Genomic DNA, 12,376 nt, shown 5'->3' on the forward strand with positions numbered 1-12,376 from the left:
TAATAATGTATATGTATTTGAAGCTTCAGGTTAATTATTGATTCATTGGTATTTTGTCTATTGTAGCATATTATGATTCAGTATGAAGGAACATACTAAAAAATAGACATGTATTTAAATTTAACCCTATTAAGGACCTTCTAGACAGTGTCTATTTTTAATCTCTCACAGATACTCATGACTGAGACAATATTTTAAACAAGTATAAACAATCACAGAATAAGTACATAAAATATCATCTCCAATTACATAGCATTCACTGAATGGTTTTCCAATTCTCACTTTTAAATGATGTAGTATAATATATAGATTTCTGCAAATACATTGAAGTCTGTTATTTATAATTTAAGTATTCTTAATTTTTAATATAAATAAAATTTTGAAACTGGTCAACTTTAATTAAATTATGATATATTTATTTAGCCATTACCTTAAAAGTTAGATAAAAGATATAAAAATATGACTAGTCATTTTTATAATATGTCTAGACATGAAGCAATATAAAAAATCTAATCATGATATATTATTTATTTAAAAAGCAAGGTAAAACAATATATTAGGTATAACATTGATATATAATGATAACTGTACACATAGAAATATATTTCATTGTAAAGAGGCTGAAATCATGCTGAAATATTAACCGTGATTGTGTTTAAATTTTAGAAACATAGATGTTTTTGTTTTCTTCTTCATACATTTCTCTATTGCCTCAATATTATACCATGGTCATGTTTTATTTTATAACCTAAAACATGTCAAACTTAATTTGTAAAGAGGTGGTAAAATGTTATGTAGATTTTATGATTCTTCTTAACAAGTGGTTATAATTAAACATTTTGGTGTTTTAAATGGCTACAGTCATCTGCAAAATCTGCTTAGGTTAAATGACTCATTCTCTACAAAGCCACAATGAAAGAGACAATTGTAGATTCAGAATTGAAGTTCAGATTACCATATCCAAAATGGTTCTAGTCACATAATCATACTGTGGTGTATGGGAACAGTGTATAAGCAAAGCATCCCATTAAATATTCTCATTGAAATATAATGGGCTACCAAATGAGACAAAAGCTGCAAAAACACTCTGTAAACTAAAGAGTGCTATACAATTGTTGGTAATTATTAATTATTTTGGCATCTAAATGTTCATTTAAATAAATAAACTTAAATTTATTTGACAAAACACACTTTTAAAATGGCATTTTTATGCAGAGTAGTTCTGTATGGCTTGTTTTATGTTTTACCTCCCTCTATATTCTGATGGTTGGATACTTCTCACTCCAATTTTAAGAGTTTCTTCATAAAGCTTAAAAACTGATTGGAGGATGGAAGGAACAGACAAGAGAGAGACCGTCCATCAAATAAGTCAGAGTTTACTACTTTCTCAGTACTGTGACATTTGCCAGTTTATTTTAAAATACTGAAATATAACAACAGCCATAATTTGTGAATACTTATAAAGTAATCTATAAAACATAATGTGGTCATGTACGCACTCATGCAAATAGTTCTCCATGATACCATAGGCTTTAAAATTTAAAAAAGATCAAGTAAATAGAGTACCAATCAACCACCTTCCCATCGTGTGATCCTTAGACTAGCATTTTGCAGTCAGACAAGCCAATAATAAATTTATTTGAAAAGAGTTGTAAACAGTTCTCCTAAGGCATCAGAAGTCCCATGCCAACAGGTATAATGTAACATGACTTTCAAATATTTTAGAAATAAATAAAAAATAATAAATAAAAGGTGAAGTCCACACCAGCATATATTAGAGGAAAGGAAAAATGTGTATATATATATATGTATTTATATATACATATAAATAAATTTATTGGAAAAGAGTTGTAAACAGTTCTCCTAAGGCATCAGAAGTCCCATGCCAACAGGCATAATGTAACATGACTTTCAAATATTTTAGGAATAAAAAATAATAAATACAATGTAAAGTCCACACTAGCATATATTAGAGGAAAGGAAAAATGTATATATATGCACACACACATGTATATATATAGAGTGTTTGTGTATATATGTGTGTATATATATACGTATGTATATATAAATATATTCATATATACACATACATATATACACACACATATGTGTACATTATATACGTACTTTTTCCCCACAGGTAACCATCACTTACGTATTGAAGAAGTCATTTTTTACTTGACATCTGTCACTTTGTTGCTTTGTATTTTTGCATTTTTATTGAAGTATAATTTCTAAATATAGTTATAATGCATTTTATTGCACTTTGATTTATTGCACTTTGCAAAACTTGTGCTTTTTATAAATTGAAGGTTTGTGGCAACCTTGGGTTGAGCAAGTGTATTGGCACTATTTTCCCAACAGCATGTGCTCGCTTTGTGTCTCTGTGTCACATTTTGGTAATTCTCGCAATATTTCAAATTTTTCGTTTTTATATTTGTCATGGTGATCTGTGATCACTATAATTTGCATTTTCTTGATGACTAGTGATGTCAAGCATTTTTGATGTTATTATTTGGGCATCATAAACTGCACTTATATAAGACGGTGAACTGAACTGATAAATGTGTGTGTTCTGATTGCTCCACCTGCCAGCCATTCCCCTGTCTCTCTCCCTCTCCTTGGGCCTCACTATTCTTTGATACAACATAATATTGAAATTATACCAATTAATAACCCTATAATGATGGCTAAGTGTTCAGGTGAAAGGAAGAGCTGCCCATCTCTCACTTTAAATCAAAAGCTTTGTGAGGAAGATCTGTAGAAAGACAAGATAGGCCAAAAGCAGGGCCTCTTCTGCCAAACCATTGGCCAAATTGTGAATGCAAAGAAAATGGACTTGAAGGAAATTGAAAGTGCTACTCCAGGGAACAAATTAATAATAAAAAGTAGACAGCCTTATTGCAGATATGGAGAAAGTTTTAATGGTCTGAATAGAAGATCAAACCAGCTACAACATTATCTTAAGCCAAAGCCTAATCCAGGGCAAAGCCCTAACTCTCTTCAATTCTGTGAAAACAGAGAGGTGAGGAAGCTGCAGAACAAAAACTTTGAGGTAGCAGAGGTTGTTTCAAGTTTAACGAAATAAGCAGTCTCCGTAACATGAAAATGATATCTCATTGTGGTTTTGATTTACATTTCCCTGATGATTAGTTATGGCAAGTATTTTTTTATATGTCTGTTGTCCATTTGTGTATCTTCTTTTGAGAAATGTCTATTCAGGTCATTCTCCCACTTATTTATTCATATATCTATATTTAACTTTTATTTTAATTTCAGGGGTACACGAGCAGGTTTGTTTTATAGGTAAATGGCATGTCATGGAGATTTGGTGTACAGATTACTTAATCACCCAGATAATGATCATCTCCCTCATCCTGACTTCCACCCTTAAGTAGGCCCTGGGGTGTATTGTTCCCTTTTTAGTGTCCATGTGTACTCAATATTTAGCTGCTACTTATAAGTGACAATAGGTTGTATTTGATTTTCTCTTTCTGTGTTAGTTCACTTAGAATGATGTCTTCTAGCTCCATCCATGTTACTGCAAAAGGACATGATCTCATTATTTTTTTATGACTGCATACATGGTGTGTACATACTACATTTTCTATATCCAGTGTACCATTGATGGGCATTTAAGTTAATTTCATGACTTTGCTATTATGAATAATGCTGCAGTTAACATATGTGTGCATGTGTTTTTATGGTAGAAGGATTTATATTCCTTTGGGCATATAGCCAACAATAGGATTGCTGGGTCAAATGGTAGTTTTGTTCTAAGCACTATAAGAAATTGCCAAACACATTTTCACAATGTCTGAACTAATTTACATACCCACCAGCAGTGCATAAGCGTTCCGTTTTCTCCACGACCTCACTAGCATCTCTTATTATTAGACATTTTAACAGTAGCCATTCTACCTGGTGTGAGATGGTATCTCTTGCGGTTTTGATTTGCATTACTCTAATAATTAGTGATGTTTAGCATTTTAAAAATATATGTGTTGGCTGTGTGTATCTCTTCTTTTGCAAACTGTCTCTTCATATCCTTTGCCCAGCTTTTAATGGAGTTGTGTTTTTCTTGTATATTTAAGTTCCTTATAGATGCTGGATATTAGACCTTTGTCACATGCATATTTTGCAAATATTTTCTCTCATTCTGTAGGTTGTCTGTTTATTCCGTTGATAGTTTCTTTTGCTATGCAGAAGCTCTTTAATTTAGTTAGATCCCATTTGTCAATTTTTGTTCTTGTTGCAATTGGTTTTGATTTGCTCATTTAAAATTTTTTTTCCTATTGAGATGCTTGAGGTTTTTGTATATTTCACTTATTAATCTTTTTTCAGATAGATAGTTTGCAAACATTTTCTCCTATTCTTATTTGTCTCATCATTCTATTGTTTATTTTGCAGAAGCTTTTTAATTTTGCGTAATTCTATTTGTCTACTTTTGCTTTTGTTGCCTTTGCATTTGAGGTCTTATCCTAAAATCCTTTGCCCAGTCCAATGTCCTGAAACATTTCCTCAGTGTTTTCTTCTATTAGTTTTATAGTTTTAGGTCTTATAGTTAAGACTTTAATCCACTTTGATTTGATTTTTGTATGTGGTGAGTTTTTAATTAAGGCATGAACATTTTTTAGACATAATGCTTGCGAACACTTAATAGACTACAGTGTACTGTAAACATTAATTTCTTATGTACTGGAAAATTAAAAAGTTTGTGTGACCCACTTTATTACACTAGTCTGAAACTGAACCTGCAACATCTTTGAGGTATGCCTGTAATAAAATGCACACTTCATGAAGAAATTCTACCCATGTATACTATCTTGTTACACGTTTCTAGAGCAATATTACATTTTCATCACCCTCCGAGCTGCTGCTCTTGAGTCAACACCTTTCTCAGTCAACACTTCTCCGAAGTTAACCACTATTCTGATTTATAATACAATAATTAGTTTTTTTACGTGAATGTTATATAATTTGAATCATACAACTTAAAATCTTTTGTGTATGGCTTCTTTTTGTTCAATATATTGCTCTTAAGATTCATCCATGATACTTCAAGTATCAGTAGTCCATACATCTTATTTCTGTGTAGCATTCCACGTTGCTAATATAGGAAAATTTCTTTATCTGTTCCAGATTGAGGAATGTGTGTGTTGTTTTTATTAATATTTTGTTGGTTGTTTTGGCTACTTTTAATATGTACTTTTAATACAGTTTCTAAGACCATGCTTGTACAAATATTTTCTTGAACACATGCATTCATTTTTATTCAGTATATATTTAGTAATGAATTGCTCAGTCATGGAGTAGACATATTTTTAATCTATAAGATTGTGAAATAAATTTCCAAAGTGATTGTATGACCACTTTACACTTCCACCAACAATATATGAGTTCTATCTTTTTGTTTTTAATTTGGTAAGTTTTTCCACTAAAATTACTAAAGAAAGCATCCCATTTTATTTATTTTTATTTTTTTCTTTATTATTATTATACTTTAAGTTTTAGGGTACATGTGCACAATGTGCAGGTTTGTTACATATGTATCCATGTGCCATGTTGGTGTGCTGCACCCATTAACTCGTCATTTAGCATTAGGTATATCTCCTAATGCTATCCCTCCCCCCTCCCCCCACCCCACAACAGTCCCCGGAGTGTGATGTCCCCCTTCCTGTGTCCATGTGTTCTCATTGTTCAGTTCCCACCTATGAGTGAGAACATGCGGTGTTTGGTTTTTTGTCCTTGTGATAGTTTACTGAGAATGATGATTTCCAGTTTCATCCATGTCCCTACAAAGGACATGAACTCATCATTTTTTATGGCTGCACAGTATTAGTATTTGTTCACATATTTTGGTTAGCATGTTTCTCTTCATAAGTAAGATAGGATATGAGTAATAAGTCAATTCATGTAGAAGAATGCAAGCTTCTTGGCAATTGACAGTTCGTTACATGTGTCCACTTTCTGAGCTCTTATATTACCTTCTCTGTACATTCTTTAAAGTACTTATCACTTTCTAACTTTCTTCAGAGTTTATGAAGTCTAGACTAAATATCTGAATATGCTTAGCTGTCTACTGGGATCAACTTGGGTGAGGCAACATGGGAAAGTAATCTCTTACTAAATCCCTAGGAATGTAGGTTTGATTTTAGGTAGATAAAGGAAATCAGATAATGTAGATAACTGCTAAATTGGGTTGTTAACAGAAGACAGCCTATATAGCACACATGCATTAGAGTAAATCTGCAAAAGCCAACAAGATTATGTCAGCTATTGATCAGAAACAAGATACTTCCATACCACCAGTATTAATATGACAGTGTAGGCTATACTAATGTTAAACCTTCCATTTTTGAGTGCTTATAATGTGTTTATCTAATCTGATCTAATCCTGACAGTTAGTGTTCAGATTAAAGTTATGAAGCAACTACTGCTAATACTCCATTTTAGATAGGGAGAAGTGAATGCTCAGAAACTTTAGATAAATTATCCAAAGTCAAACAACTAGTAAGTGTTGGCATCAGGAATAAGTCCCAGGCTATGACGTCAGGGCCAGTGCTTTCCCTCCAATACAGTGTGGTCTCAAGGTAAACGTCTGCTGGATCGATGTACCCTAGAATTCCAATTTTGTTTTGTTTTGTTTTGTTTTGAGATGGAATTTTACTCTTTTTGCCCAGGCTGGAGTGCAATGGTTCACTGCAACCTCTGGCTCCCGGGTGCAAGCGATTCTCCTACTTCAGCCTCCGAGTAACTGGGATTACAGGCGACCACCACCACGCCCAGCTAATTTTTGTATTTTTAGTAGACACGGGGTTTCATCATGTTGGCTAAGCTCGTCTTGAACTCCTTACCTCAGGTGATCTACCTGCCTCAGCCTTCCTAAGTGCTGGGATTACAGGCATGAGCCACCAAGCCTGGCAGAATTCCAGTTTTTAAAGACATATGAACCAGATAAAATCAGCCCATAGTGAAATATTTTCTTTGCTGTTGAAAAGAATTCTTTTATGACAGTGGAAGAAAGTTGAGAAGGAAACAGAAAATGACAGAGTTCAGGTAATAACGAGAGTTCGAGCTACCATCCCTTGACAAAATTCAATGCCTTTTCATCGGAGGGCACAAACAGAGGAAGATTCAGTGGATTTATATTCAGAATATCTTGGTAAAAGTCTTGCATTACTACATATTCGATTCAGGTTGATTCACTTGGCAGAGAAGCAAAGGAGACTTGGTAAGGACTAGAATTATTGAAACAAATAATACTCAAATTTGATATTTACCATCGATGTCCCAAACACAATATATATATATATATATAAATTCACACTTAATCTCTCCTATTAAACTGTGAAGTTCCTGGGAGCATGATACATCTCTTGGTTTATTGGAGAATACTGTTTACAGAGTTCCAGAGGGTGCTTCATATATGTTAGTGAAGTGAGAGAGTAAATTAGCTAATTGATTTAGGCATAAATAATTTTAGAAAACTTCAAAGTAAAGGACCAAAGTTTCTCCCTGTACACAATATAATTTTAAAATGCCTTTTTAAAATACTATGCTGAGTAGGAATGGTGAGAGAAAGCATCTTTGTCTTGTGCCGGTTTTCAAGGGGAATGCTTCCAGCTTTTGCCCATTCAGTGTAATGTTGGCTATGGGTTTGTCATAGATGGCTCTTATATTTTGAGGCATATTCCTTCAATACCTAGTTTTCTGAGAGTTTTATCAAGAAGGAGTGTTGAGTGTTACCAAGAGCCTTTTCATCTATTGAGATAATCATGTGGTTTTGTCTTTAGTTCTGTTTATGTGATGAATCACATTTATTGATTTGTGTATGTTGAACCAATCTTGATTCTTGGGGATAAAGTCTACTTGATCATGGTGGATGAGATTTTTGATGTGCTGCTGGATTCAGTTTGCCAGAATTTTCTTGAGGAATTTTGCATTGATGTTCATCAAGGATTTTGGTCTGAAGTTTTCTTTTTTGGTTGTGTCTCCACTAGGCTTTGCTGTCAGGATGATGCTAACCTCATAGACTGAATTAAGGAGGAGTTCTTCCTCCTCACTTTTTTGGAATAATTTCAGTAGGAATGATACCAGCTCTTCTTTGTACATCTCGTGGAATGTGGTTGTGAATCCATCTGGTTATGGGCTTTGCTTGGATGGTGGGCTATTTATTATGATTCAGTTTTGGAGCTCATTATTGGTATGTTCAGGGATTCAATTTCTTTCTGGATCTGTTTTGGAGGGTGTATGTGCCCAGAGATTGATCCATTTCCTCTAGATTTTTCTAGCCTGTGTGGCTAGAGGTGTTCATAATAGTCTCTGATGGTTATTTGTGTATCTGTAGGGTCAGTGGTTATAGCCTCTTAGTCATTTCCAATTGTTTTTATTTGAATCTTCTCTCTTTCCTTCTTTTTAGCCCATTTAGCAGTCTATATTATTACTTTTTTTCATGAAGGACATCCAAATAGGAACAGAGGAAGTCAAACTATCCCTGTTTGCAGAACGCATGATCTTATATCTAGAAAACCCCATAGTCTTGGCCTCAAAGCTCCATAAGCTGATAAAAATTTCTGCAAAATCTCAGGATACAAAAATCAATGTAGCAAATTAACTAGCTTTCCTATACACCAACAATAGCAAAGCCAAGAGCCAATAAGGAATACAACCTCATTCACAATTATTACAAAAAGAATAAAATACCTAAGAATTCAGATAACTAGGGAGGTCAAAGATCTCTATAATGAGAACTACAATACACTGCTCAAAGAAATAAGAAATTGCAGAAACAAATGGAAAAATATTCTATGCTCATAGATAGGAAGAATCGATGTAATTAAAATGGCCATACTGCCCAAAGCAATTTATAGATTTAATGCAATTTCTATCAAGCTACCAATAACATTCTGTACAGAACTAAAGAAAACTGTTTTAAAATTCATATGGAACCAAAAAGAGCCCCAATAGCCAAGGCAATCCTAAACAAAAAACAAAGCTGGAGCCATCATGCCACCAGCCTCACACTATAACCAAGGGCTACAGTAACCAAAACAGCATGGTACTGATACAAAGACAGACACACAGACCAATGGAACCGAATCAAGAATTTGGAAATAAGATTGCACACCCACAACCAATTGATCTTTGATAAAGATGACCACAAATACAATGGAGTAACTACTTCCTATTCAATCAATGGTGCTGGGATTACTGGCTGCCATATGCATTTACCCCATACACAAAAAATTAAATGGATTAAGGACTTTAATGTAAAACACAAACTATGAAAACCCTGGAAGACAACCTCGGCAATACAATTCAGGAGATAGGCATGGCAAAGATTTTATGACAAAGATGCCAAAAGCAACTTCAACAAAAGCAAGAATTGACAAATGGGATCTAATTACATGGAAGAGCTTCTGCACAGCAAAATAAACTAACAACAGAATAAACAGGCAATCTACAAAATGGAACAACATTTTTGCAAACTATACATACGACAAAGATCTAATAGCCAGCATCTATAAGGAGCTTAAACAAAAAAAGAAAAAGACAAACAATCCCATAATAAAAGTGTGCAAAGGACATGAACAGAAACATTTTAAAATAAGACATATATGCAGCCAGCAAGCATGTGAAAAGAAGTTCAACATTCGTGATTATTAGACAAATGCAAGTCAAAACCACAATGAGATACCATCTTGTGCCAACCCGAATGGCGATTATTAAAAATTCCAAATCAACAAATGCTGGTGAGGCTGCAGCAAAACAGAAACACTTTTACACAGCTGGTGAGAATGTAAATTAGTTTAATCATTGTGGAAGACAGCGTGGTGATTCCTCAAAGGTCTAGAACCAGAAACACCATTTGACCCAGCAATTCCATTACTGGGTGTATACCCAAAGGAATATAACTCATTCTATCATAAAAACATGTGCATATGTACATTAATTGCAGCACGATTCATAATAGCTAAGACATGGAATCAACAGAAATGCTCATCAATGGATAAAGCAAATGTGGTACACATATGCCTTGGAATACTATGCGGCCATAAAAAAGAATGAAGTCATATCATTTTAAGGAATATGGATGGAGCTGGAGGCCATTATCCTTAGCCAATTAATACAGGATCAGAACATGAAATACCGCCCTCTCTCACTTATAAGTGGGATCTAAATAATGAGAATACATGGACACATAGAGAGGAACAATACAAACTGGGGCATACCTGAGAGTGGAGAGTGGGAGGAGGGAGAGGATCAGGAAAAATAACTAATGGATACTAGGCTTAACACCTGGGTGATATAATAATTTGCATATCAAACCTCCGTGACATGAGTTTACCTATATAACAAGCTTGCACATGCACCACTTAATATAAAATTAAAGTTAAATAAAAAAAAACACAAAATGCCCTTCTGATTATATATTTTTCTTATACCCCAAATTTGATTAAATGACTTAATAAGAAAAATTGGAATTATTTCTATAAGTCTTTTTTCCCCCCTAACATCCAGCCTAGGCTGATTTATTATTCTAATGATTGAAGATTCTCTAGTGTCTTAACATAATTATTATCATAATCTGGGGATCTGATGAAGAGGGTGTATGTTATGAAATTATGGGATCACATCCCTCATTAACTTATGTTTTTGTTAAATCTTTAAATATCTTTAAAACTCAATAATCCCAACAACAAGGATTTTTTCATGCCTAACCCATGAAAAAGTACTCACTAAATTGTGAAAAATAAAAATGTATACATGCTATTTATTACTAATATTCTATTATTATCGTTAAAATAAAGATAGCCATAGGAGGTATAAGAGACCTTACCCCAACATAAATCTTTGTCTTAAAAAGCAAAAGCTATGGTATCATCTAAGACTCTTAAAAATATCCTAAAAACTGAGTATGCAGTTGAAGTTTGAGTAGGATAGTTAATGAAACCATCTAGTTACATGTGTTTTGGCTTATATTTTCTTGCATGGCAACCACATCAAACTATATAGGATCTCACCAATATCTAGAATAGTTTTATTTATAACATTTTTACATTATAGCTGCTTTTAGCAGAGCAAATTATATAGCATCCCACTAATATCAAAAATAGTTTTACTTATAACATTATTGTATTATAACTGTTTTATAATAGAAAACATTATAATTAAAGTTCATTAATTCATCAACAATAATTATTCAATAATCATTCTAAATCTAAATTAATTCCATGGTTGGTACTGTGAAAAAAATTTGAGAAAGAAATATCTGTTTTTCTTACAAAATTATGACCTAATGGGGAGCCAAGACAGACAAATGTGAAAATTACATGAATAATGACCAAAATAAAGAACATGCCTCGACACAATAAAAGCCATATATGACAGACCCACAATGAGTATTATACTGAATGGGGAAAATCTGAAAGCCTTTTAAGATGTGGTTCATGACAAGGATGCCCTCTTTCACCATTGTTATTTGACAGAGTACTGGGAGTTGTAGATAGAGCAATTAGACAAGAGAAAGAAATAAAGGACATCCACATTAGAAAGGAAGAAATCAAATTATCCTTGTTTGCAAATAATAAGATCTTATATTTGGATAATCCTGAAGACTCCACAATAAAGTTATTAGAACTGATTAACAAATGCAGTCAAGTTGCAGGATAAATAATTAACACAAAACATTCAGTAGCATTTCTGTATGTCAAGAGTGAACATGGGGGAAATCACAAAATTAATCCTATTTACAATAGCCACAAATAAATTAAATACCTAGTAATTAGCTTAACAAAGGAAGTGAAAGTTCTCTACAATAAAAACTATAAAACACTGATGAAAAATTGAAGAGGACACAAAAATGGAAAGATATCCCATGTTCATGGATTGAAAAAATCAATACTGTTAAAATATCCATACTACCAAAAGCAACCTACAGATTTAATGCAATCCCTACCAAAATGCCAATGACATTCTTCACAGAAATAGAAAAAAAACTATCCTAAAATTTATATAAAATCACAAATGACCCAAAATAGTCAAAGCTATCCTAAGCAAAAAGAACAGAAGTGGAGGACTCACATTACCTGACTGCAAATTATACTACAGAGCTATAGCAACCAAAAATAGCATGAGACTGTTAATGAAAACAGACACATAGACCAATGGAACAGAATAAATAACCCAAAAATAAATGCACAAACCAATAGTAACACCTTTCCACAATGGTGCCAAGAACATACACTGGGGAAAAGACAGTCTTTTCAATAAATGGTGCTGGGAAAGTTGGATATCCATATGCAGAAGAATGAAGCTAGATCCCTGTTTTTTGCCATATACAAAAATCAAATTAAAATAAATTAAATACTTA

The sequence above is a fragment of the Symphalangus syndactylus genome, chromosome X (assembly GCF_028878055.3).
Source record: "Symphalangus syndactylus isolate Jambi chromosome X, NHGRI_mSymSyn1-v2.1_pri, whole genome shotgun sequence".
Classification (NCBI taxonomy): Eukaryota; Metazoa; Chordata; class Mammalia; order Primates; family Hylobatidae; genus Symphalangus; species Symphalangus syndactylus.